Raw genomic sequence first — 11434 nt, forward strand, 5'->3', positions numbered from 1 at the left:
CCTCTTATTGTTCCTTTTTTTGTCCATAAAATGAAAGTCAGTAGAGTCCAGTGTTATTTTGAACCCCATTGACTATAAATAAAAACAGACTTAACTTCACTCCATCTCATGTTTTTCCAGAGATGTTTAAAAAACATAAGTTGTTTTGTCTTGGACCCCACTGACTTTCTTTATAAAGACAAAAAGGTTGAGATAATTTGAAGAATGATTTCTGCAGTGTATTACTCACCCTCATGTTGTACCAAAGATATATATATAAATTACTGCTCATCAAGGCTGCTTTTATTTGATTAAATATACAGAAAAAACAGTAATAGTGTGAAATATTATTGCAATTTAAAATAGTGGTTTTCTATTTTAATATACTTTAAAATGTAATTTATTCCTGTGATGCAAAGCTGAATTTTCAGCATCATTACTCCAGTCTTCAATGTCACATGATCCTTCAGAAATTATTCTAATATGCTGATCTATTATTAATGTTGGAAACAATTGTGCTGCTTAATTATTATATTTTTTTTTTCTTTTGGAACCTGTGATACTTTTTTGAGGATTCTTTGAATAAAAAAAGCAATTTGAAAGAAAAGAAATGAATACTTTTATTAAGCAAGGATGTGTTACACTGATAAAAAGTGATAGTAAAGACTTATATTGTTAGAAAAATGTCTATTTGGAATAAATGCTGTTTTTTGTTTACTTTTTATTCATCAAAGAATCATGAAACAAGTATTGCAGGTTGCAAAAAAATATTAAGTAGCACAACTGTTTTTAATAAATCAGCATATCAGAATGATTTCTGAAGTATCATGTGACAGTGAAGACTGGAGTAATGATGCTGAAAATTCAGCTTTGCATCAAAGAAATAAATTATATTTTAAGGTATATTAAAATAGAAAACCACTATTTTAAATTGCAATAATATTTCACAATATTACTGTTTTTTCTGGATTTTTATTCAAATAAATGCAGCCTTGATGATCAGTAATTTATCTTTGGTACAACATGAGGATGAGTAACACACAAATAAAACATTCCTCTCAACTGTTTTGTCTATATCGCAATAATATTTAATCTTTTTTTAAATAAATGGAACTTCGATGAGCGTAAGAGGCTTCTTTTAAAAAACATTACAAATCTTACTAATCCCAATCTATCTATCTATCTATCTATCTATCTATATATATATATATATAATAGTTTTGGACTCCATTGACTTTCATTATATACTCATTCATTATACAAAAACAGTTGAGATAATTTGAAGAATGTTTTCTTTTGTGTCTTACTCAACCTCATGTTGTTCCAAAAGTATTTTGAAAAATGTTTTCTTCTTTATGTCCATACAATGTCAGTCAATAGAGTCCTTTGTTGTTTTGGACCCCATTGACTTGCATTATATAGACGGAAACAGGTGCACCACTCTTCACTCTTCTTTTGTCTTACACAGAAGAAAGAAAGGACGGACTGAGCGACGCACAGTAGTCGTATTGAACATCTTAGCACTCGCATACCAACATACTACAAAAAACTCAAAACACCTTTGTGACCACATAGCAACGCCCTGGCAACCATCCACAGCACTCTGGCACCGTGGCAGCGACTTTTGCACTGGTAAGCGCTAATTTTGCTTCCATTGTTGTCGTCTTTGTCCGTTTCTTCCATACCTCTTTCTCTCTTCCTCGTTCTCTCTTTATCTATCATTCTGGCACGGATGAGTGAAGCAGCACCTTCTCTGTTAGGGTGTGTGGAGAGAGAAAGGGATGCAGGGAAGGAGGGAGTGGGAGGAGGAGAGGGGGGGCAGTGATGACACTGCATGGTGAAGTCATACTCCATGACATCATCCTCTGGAGCAGAGCCAGGAGAGCCAGCAGTCTCTCTCTCTCTCTTTCTCTCTCTTGCTCTCGTCCTCAATCTCTTTCTCCCTCTTTACACGCTCTTTCAGAAGGAGCAGGAGTAAAACTCTAGGAGTCTTTTGTTCCCACAATCCCCCACCACAAACAGCAGCCCCCTCCCTCCAGCGCTCTGTCTCTGTCTCCCAGTCTGTCTGTCTGTCCGTCCGTCTCTTGTAGAGCCTTAGGGCTTGTGCTTGTAGATGAGTTCTGGCTGCAGCACGATCGATACAAACACGGCAAGTTGTGTGTCCCTGGTTTCCCCTCTGTCTACACACACAGATGCTCCGTTCATTTACTACTCGCTTTTATGCAACATGTGGTTCAGCGCTCAGCAGTTTGTGAAGCGCCCAAGTTCTTGCACATGGACTTTCTTTGTTAATGAAATGTATGTTTCATGCCTCAGCTTTCAGAAGGTAATGTGAGTAGAGCCTGCCGGTGCAAAGCCGGCCTTGCAGTTAAAGCGTTCTGAGTGGCTGCTGGGGCATTTGGTTGCAAGTGTTTTCCGGGTGGTCGCATATGGTCCAGACATATGAGTCCAAGTCTTCAGGATTGTTTCGGACAAAAATTAAATGTCTGAGAAAAATTAAATCTCTTAGAAATGCATCTGACAAGCTGTAGCACAGATGGTTTAGGGCAAGTTACACACCTAAGTTTAAAGCTTAGTCTAGGGTTTTATTCAGATGCTAAATAGAGGTGTCGTGATATATACCGGTATTAACAATAACATATTTAAATAATGAAATAACGTTATAGTGTTAATTAGGGGTGTTGCAATACACTGGTATTGGCAGAATTTAAGTAACCAATATCACACTCATAGATGTGAGATATGGCTGTATATTGGCACAGCCATAGATAATAACAGCGTGCCAACATACAGCCATATCTCACGTCTACGAGTGTAATATTGCATTTATACAACGGTTTGACGGCACGAATGTAAGTACATAAAAAACAACGGAGTGTCTTTATAAACCCTCTTTTGTGCAAACTATTTCCTTCCGCCACAGATTCAAATCTAAGTTAGACAGTTCTAACAGCTGAGCCCAAGCCTCTGTTACTAATTTGAAAATGTCACTTTAGAAATAGTAACGAAGAAACGAGTTGCTTCATTAAAAGTGTATTGTAGTACTGTATTAAAAGCTCACTGTATTATGTAGAGTATTATGAGAGAGAGATGGACTGGGCGACTGTGATTACCTGCATTCATTCTTCAGCTCAATCTCATATTCACAATAAAACATTAGTTTGAATATCTGCTGAGGAAAGCGTTATCTTTGTCGTAATGTTAATATCCTTTCATCTGTTAAGGGTGATATCTATTGACAGTGCTGCTCAGTGCATTTGTTAGTTGCCTCAAGCTGTTGTAGAAAGTAAAAATAACTTCCGTTTATAACAGCGTTAATTTTTCAATATAAAAGTCTTTACTGCAGACCTGTAAAAAGTCTCCTGTCGCCATCTAATGGCGGAACTATAACTAAAATCAGGAACACACACACTGTTTCAATACTAAACACTATTTTTAAATACTACAGTTATTTCTAAAAAATATTATTTATTGAATAATAACACATGCTGCACTCTGATATACAGCACTGAATTTACATAAACATGATGAGATTTTGCCAAAACTGTTTGCTCTGGAACAAATAATAGATTAATGAGACCAAAGACTGCCTGATAGATTTACCCAAAACAAATTATATATATCATGTTTAACCACTATAGAGACATCAGAGTCAGCAGGAAATTCCAGAAGATCATTCTCACCCGAAAACCTCTTAAAACGACATTCTGTGACACAAAAACAGTCATATTTTTAAAATGATAGTAGATTTGGGCGTCCACCATGACACTCACTGTGAGAAGTACCACAAGCAGAGTGATACAATATCGCACTCTTATTAGCCAATCAGATGCGAGGACCAGAAAGAACTGTATTTAATTATTATTTACATATTATAATATATTATTTTAATTATGTATTTTAAAATTAATAGTACACACAGGACAATACCACACATAATCAAAGCCGTTATACAGCGCTGAACTGTCAGGTGTGATTTCTTCATTCATACTTGACGCCGGAGGGTGTCACAGAAAGTCCACAAGCAAGACTCCTAGAAGTAACAGACCTCAACGACATTCCAGGAAATCCCTGTAGGCATCCAGCTATGGCTGTAGACCTGTAAAATGCAGAAAGAAATGTTTTATTTGATGAAACGTGAAGACAGTCAACACACGATTACAACATCTGTAACACGTCTGTAAATTTCAGGTGTCCAGCTTCCAGTCACATCTGCTTACAGCTATTTTAGCTGTACAAAACAGCATGTTACTGTTACTGTTCTGTATTAGTTACTGTTTGTTCTTGTTGTTATCTTAATTATGAACACACTGGTTTACAGTGCAGACAGTTTTATCGGTTACTGCAGTTTGTTATTCTTTTAATAATGAACCGGAAGTCTCGCCCATAAGCTTACTTCTCCGTTGAAAAATAAAGGTGGATAAAATAATATAATTTCTGCCTCATTCTGTGATAAGAATCAGTTCACAAAAGGAAGTAAAAATATGTTGTTATTCTCATAAATTGTTGTTATGCTATAGTAAACTAAAACGGTTAGCATTTTAGTTTCTTCTGTTTAGTGTAGCTGTTCTTTCGAAAAAGGGAAAAAGATGAATTTGACAGATAGCATGGTTTATTTATTTGGTGGAGTTTATATGTCATGTTTATTGAACGTGTTGATTCATGTGTGGTCATTTGCTCATGTTTTATGCCCTTTTTGTCGGCTTGATTGTATTTTTATCCCTCTTTTTCTTTCTTTCTCCTAGATGCAGATACAGAAGATCTGTTTCCATGCCTAATGTACAGTTGTGTGAAAAGCAAGAGCTAATGAAGATGTTAAAATAAGGTAAGGTTACTTGCTAAATTTACACAGTACTGTCCAAGTTATTTGATCAAATAAGTCAATAATTAATTTAATTTAATTTCTTATTATCAATTTTGCTTTCTGACTGTGCACATTATTGTAAACTGAAAGAAACATGATTTGTTTTAATTGAAATTCTTACCTAAATACGCCTTTGCTTCAAGGTTAGAAATGGACATTTTCAGTCAGAGTGTAGCCTAAAATATAGTTTAATGTGTTGCTTGCCATAAAAATAATGATATAGAATAATTAGTTGCTTTTGGAGTTAAGAACCAGTTTATAATCTTTGGTTTGTAGGATACTGGGTTGATACATTGTTCAATTTAAAGATGCCGTAAGCCATTTCAGTTATCAGCAACAGCCTTTTTTCCCAAAAAACTGTTCCTTTAAATACATGTTTGTTTTCTTTTCTATGATCCGTCTCTCATGAATTTGACATAATGAGTGGCATGTCACAATATCGGCGCAGGGTTCATGCCGTCAAACCTGTTCCTCAGAATGCACTTGCAGAACCAGATCTCCAAGGGCACTTCCACTGAGGCCTGCTATGACGATGGTCTCTATAGCAATAGAGTCACCAAGCACCGTTTGTTCTGCTTTTATGTGATTGTGTCACGTAACTTCAGGCCAGCCAGCCCTGTTTGGCGTTGCAGAAAATCACGAAAGCATCAAACTGAAAGTGTTTATAAGGATGTATACACTGTAGTATGAATGGTTATTTATGTTTGAGCAAACGCATTTCTTCACGCTCCTTGTTTAATACTTTGTTTACATGTCGCTAATGTAAAAATGGACATTTTGATTGGACGAGGAGAAAGAAGTCTTGCAAGCCATTACGGAATTTTTGCTTGAAACGCTAAATGTTCCTCGTAAAAGAAAGGAGACCTGGCCTGACTGCGCTACGGTACAAACTCTCACAAACCTGTAATTTTGTTTCGAAATGTCCGGCTGCTTTCTGCACATATAATGATAGAGAGAATGAGAGAATGTGCTCAATGTGTTGTGCTTGAAAAGTAGAGCCAAGATCTGAATAAGATCACATGAGGGGCAACAGACCCGAACACAGAGCTCATCAATAAAGCTCTTGTTAACTGCTCTGAAACATCATATAAGTCAAATGCTGCACACACAACAGCGGTAATGAGACGGTTATGAGACAGGATTACGTAAGACCAAAACCCAGATGTGCTTATGCATACAAAATAGAATGCAATTACAATAAATGGCCACATTATGCACTACCAGTCAAAAGTGTTTGAACAGTAAGATTTTTCATATTTTTTTAAAGAAGGCTCTTCTGCTCACCAAGTCTGCATTTGTTTGATCCAAAGTATGGCAAAAACAGTACAATTCTGAAATATTTTTACTATTTAAAATAATTGTTTTTTATTTTAATATATTTTAAAATGTAATTTATTCCTGTGACTTCAAATCTGAATTTTCAGCATCTTTACTGTAGTCTTCAGTGTCACATGATCCTTCAGAAAAATTATTCTGATATACTGATTTGCTGTTCAAGAAACATTATTATTATTATTATTTTAATATCAATATTTAAAACAGGTGAATACATTTTTTCAGGATTCTTTGATGAATAGAAAGATCCAAAGATGAGCATTTATCTAAAATATTATTTCTATTCATCAAAGAAACCTGAAAAAATTCTGTTTTCAAGATAATAATAATAATAAATGTTTTTTGAGCAGCAAACAGAATATTAGAATGATTTCTGAAGGATCATGTGACTGGAGTAATGATGCTAAAAATTCAGCTTTGAAATCACAGTAATAAATTGCATTTTATAATATATTCAAATAGGAATCAGTTATTTTAAATAGTAAAAATATTTCAGAATTTTATTGTTTTTGCTGTACTTTGAATCAAACAAATGCAGGCTTGGTGAGCAGAAGAGACTTCTTTAAAAAACATTAAAAATCTTACTGTCCAAAAACATTTGACTGGTAGTGTTTATTTGAAAAAAAAAAAAAACAATACAATGCATATAAAACATATAAAAACTTTGAAATACTACTATTAAAGATGAATTTAAAGATAAATATGTGTTTAGTGTATTATTATAATAATAATAATAATAATATTTTATGATGCTATTGTATATTATAATGCACTAAAATATAATTTTGTAATAATAAAAAAAATTATAACAGTTATTATCCTTCTGCTTTAGTCCTTTTTATTATTAGTATATTATTAGTTCACATTTGAACTTGGTGTGAATCATTTCTTACGGTGAGTCAGAAAATATAATACGCGTGGTACATGCAAGGGCAAAAAAGCCACCGCTGAAAAAAAATGTGTATTTTCTCATTAACTTTGATAAATCAGTAGCATAGTAGCATAATATCATCTCATGTCTGTCCACTGATGTTTTGTCATATGGAAGTTTATGGAAAATCTTGCATTTAAACATTCTTTGAAACAGAAAAGAATAGGAAAATATCTCATTTGTGTGTGTGTGTGAGTCATTATTGATTGTGACTCATGGGTGCTGTACTTTTGGATGAAGAGCTTTCAAAAATACACATACACAGCGCACAGTCCATGTCACAGTTAACAATGCAACCGCATGTCAGTGCATTCCTTACTATAATTTTTATCAGTCATGTTACAAGAGTCATTAATCTACATCTTGCAGTAGTTCAACTGTTAGTTCATTTGCTTCTGTAGTTTTTCCACTCTTACTACCAGCTTACTACTGACTGATTTATGTTTACGACACCAGTCGCACCTTATCTCTCTGTTTGCTTTCTTTCAGCATTTCAACCAGCGCCGGTCCCGTGAATTAGCATATCTGCCAGTTCACGCTGTCTGGTCTCTCCTCATGTTTTGATGTGTTGGATGTGTGTGGGAGGAAAGGCAACAGGGTGTGCGTGTGACCAGCAGAAGAGTGTGTATCTGAAGTGCTGGGTGAGTACAAAGAGACATTTACGCCTGTGTCCACCGAACACAAAGCAGAGCCTTCAGTCTGCAGGCTGGAGAGAGCTGGAGGGCGCGATCGCCCCCTCCTACTCTCAGACTCAGCGCATCGTCCACACCTCTCTCTCTCTCTCTCTCTCTCTCTCTCTCTCTTCTTCCACTTTAATCCCTAATGTTGGTTCTGGTCCATCGTGGATCCGTGTTTGGCCTCCTCCCATTCTCCACATACACATGCTCACCCTCACTCCCCTATGCCTCCAACTGACAACACAAAGCAGTTGTGGACATTATACACACTGAGCGACGATGACACAATGAGGCAATAAAGCAAAGCTAGAAAAGTTCCTGAGCTTGTAAGTTTAAAATCGTTTAATTAAAGAAATATTTAATTATAGTATTTAAATTATAATATTTAAATATTTAATTATAGAAATATAAACTCAGCATTTCTAGCATATGGACCACAAAAATGAATCCCCACTTATACATCCTTTTGTTAAAAATAATAATGATAGTAACAATAGTAAATAAAAATATGGGTTAGTCAGGCATGTCCAGTGAAAGTGAATGAGATCAATTTGTAACATTAAAATACTTACTGTCTCAATAGTTTAGCCATACATAAACAATGTTACTGTATGAGTTTTGTGTGAAAAAAAAAATATATTTTGACATACCAATTTTGACATGACAAAGTTACACCATAAACACTAAAGTGACTGTGAAAAGTGTTATTTGAACAATTTTACAGCTCAAATGTGACCCTGGACAACAAAAAAAAAAAACATAGCATAAGTAGCATGGGTATATTTGTAGCAATAGCCAATAATACATTGTATGGGTCAAAATTATCGATTTTTCTTTTATGCCAAAAAATCATTAGGATATTAAGTAAAGATCATGTTGCATGAAGATATTTTGTAAATTTCCTACTGTACATATATCAACTTAATTTGTTATTAGTAATAGGCTAAAATATATATATATATTTTTTTTGCGATTTTAGCATTTTAACTATATTGTTTGCATATTTTATGTTTTAAGCATTTTAGCTTTTTTTTTGCGCTTTTAGTTGTATCTCTGCCAAATATTTCCTCTCCTAACAAACCATACACATTAATAAAAAGCTTATTGTTTTTTTTTTCCTTTTCCTTTTCTCTCTTTTGTGTGTGAAAATAATATAAGGTATTCAGAAAATTTCTGGAAGGCAGGATTTTATATCCTATAATCTATGTAACTTCTTTACTATTTTGATTGATATTAATTGTGTAAATTGCAAAACTGGCAATTGTGTGTTGTCTATCTCTATTTGTATGTTTTTATTGTGCAATGATGTTAAATGTCTTTAAATTAAAAAAAAAAAAAAAAAAAATCTAAATTGACCCTTATGACTGGTTTTGTGGCCCAGGACTTTTAACCCATCCAAAAATGGGTCTGTTCACTTTCATTGCAAGTGCCTCATCAAAACATTCCTCTGTTTGTTTGTATGTTTAATAAAATCGTTTTTTTTGTAGGGGGTTTTTGGGGCTAGGTATTCTCATAGCGTCATTAAATTACGATTGAACCACTGATGTCACATGGACTATTTTAACAATGTCTTTACTACCTTTCTGGGCCTTGAACGTGGTAGTTGCGTTGTTGTCTATGCAGGGTCAGAAAGCTCTCGGATTTCATCAAAAATATCTTAATTTGTGTTCGGAAGATGAACGATCAACTTACAGGTTTGAAACGACATGAGGGTGAATAATTAATGACAGAATTTTCATTTTTGGGTGAGCTATCCCTTTAAATAGCAGTTCAGCAGTGGCTAGTCCTATATTTAACAGGAGAATCTGATCTGGAATCTGTGAACCATATTTATGCATGTGTTAAAAGACACAACCAAGCCCTGACTCAGCTTTGCATTTGTTAGAGGTGGTCTCACTGATTTTACCCACTGTCCTCCACATGGCTGTGCTGTGGGCTGCTGTTAGCATCAGTACTGTGGTTCTGGATCCACAAATGCTGACCCTCGATTAGCCTGGACCTGCATGTGACTGTCCTTCCTGATCAGGAGATACTAATCACCGCTGAGCTCAAAGTGGGAATCAAAAGCACAGTTCTCTTTTAAGATGACACTCACTGCGCTGACCGTGTTTATGCTGCTGTTCTCAATAGCTGTTGCATGCAACAGGCCAATTCTGATAGAAAGGCACAATTTGTCGTAAGGTGTATTTTATAACACACCTCCTTAAAACTGAAAGAGACAGCCCTTGTGTTGTTGCATGACTTACTTTCTTCTGTGAAACCATAATTTGAAAAGTGTTTTTCCCTCCATACAACGAATGTCAGTGGGGTCAGACTCCAACATTCGTCAAAATTTGTTCTATATAATTTATATATTATCTATATGTGCACAATCTTTTGTTTTAAATTGTACACTTTATTAAAAATCTGCAAGGCTTCTGTGTAAAAGTGTTTTTATCGGATGAGTTTTAAGGCCATTTTGATGCAATACAGTGTAATAGCTAACACACAGAGGTCCTTCGAGTACCTTTATAAAGAGACTGGTTATAGAATATATGACCTTTGACCTTATTCCTATACAGTGGTTGTTTTGCTGTAACGGCAACCAGGCGAACTCAAAAGTCCGCCACTATAATTATCTCTCTCTCTTTTGTTGTGTGCTAGAGTGGGTTGCAGGCTGATGGAGGGTGATTCAGTCTGAACTGAATGACTGCTCTAACAGAACGGCACCGGTGACCTTATGGAAGCATCATCATCTCACCCTGTGGCCATCTGGTAGTGTGATCCTCTCTCACACACACACTCACACATCCACCTCTCTTTTGAAAGCATGCATGCTCACACAGTCTTACACAAACACACAGAGACACAGTCATAAACGTGTGAGCTCATATACATGAGCAAGAACAAAAACACATGCTTGCACACTAATATTCTTTCTCCCCCTCAGAGGCATGCACACACACTTCGATATGTGCAAGACTAAAGACATATGCTTGTACTTTAGCATACAAATACACACTTACGTCCAGTATGTAAAAATTAAATACTGAAGGGGACTGAACAGACAGTTTCTGCCAATCTCATGTTAATCTTGAGTACCTATCGAGTAGTATTGCATCCTTCATATCTCCGAAGAATCTTTAGTTTTACCAACGTTACAAAAGACAGATACAGCTTTATGCTTCTCAACAGACGAGCTCTTGGAGGCGTGCCGTGGGCGGAGCTAAGGTGTGACATCGACATAAATAAAACAGGAACAAAAACTTTATTGACTTAAATTAACTATGGCTAAAAGTCAGATCCTGCAAGTCCTGTGCAGCACTGCCGTCGACTTCCGTAATCGAATGAAGCACATTGATGTGCGTGATCTTGCTCTTGGTCTTGTTGATGTGTGCACGCACTCTTACTGGAGAAGTGGTTATATGTGACTCTGGACCACAAAACCAGTCTTAAGAAGCACGAGTTACATATTTGTAGCAATAGCCAAAAATACATTGTATGGGTCAAAATTATCGATTTTTCTTTTATGCCAAAATTCATTAGGATATTAATTAAAGATCATGTTCCATGAAGATATTTTGTAAATTTCCTACTGTAAATATATCAAAACCTACTTTTTGATTAGTAATATGCATTGCTAACATCTTCATTTGGACAACTTTATAG

At 35.4% G+C, this 11434-nt stretch overlaps 1 long non-coding RNA gene across 1 annotated transcript; it reads left to right on the forward strand.

Annotated features, from left to right (window-relative positions):
- The first annotated feature begins 1384 nt into the window (after positions 1 to 1384).
- Positions 1385 to 7761, forward strand: LOC127165834 (uncharacterized). The gene is made up of 3 exons (XR_007827828.1): positions 1385 to 1611; positions 4725 to 4804; positions 7599 to 7761. It is a non-coding gene; the product is annotated as an uncharacterized LOC127165834 (long non-coding RNA).
- The last annotated feature ends 3673 nt before the right edge of the window (positions 7762 to 11434 follow it).

The sequence above is a fragment of the Labeo rohita genome, chromosome 1, assembly GCF_022985175.1.
Source record: "Labeo rohita strain BAU-BD-2019 chromosome 1, IGBB_LRoh.1.0, whole genome shotgun sequence".
Lineage (NCBI taxonomy): Eukaryota > Metazoa > Chordata > Actinopteri > Cypriniformes > Cyprinidae > Labeo > Labeo rohita.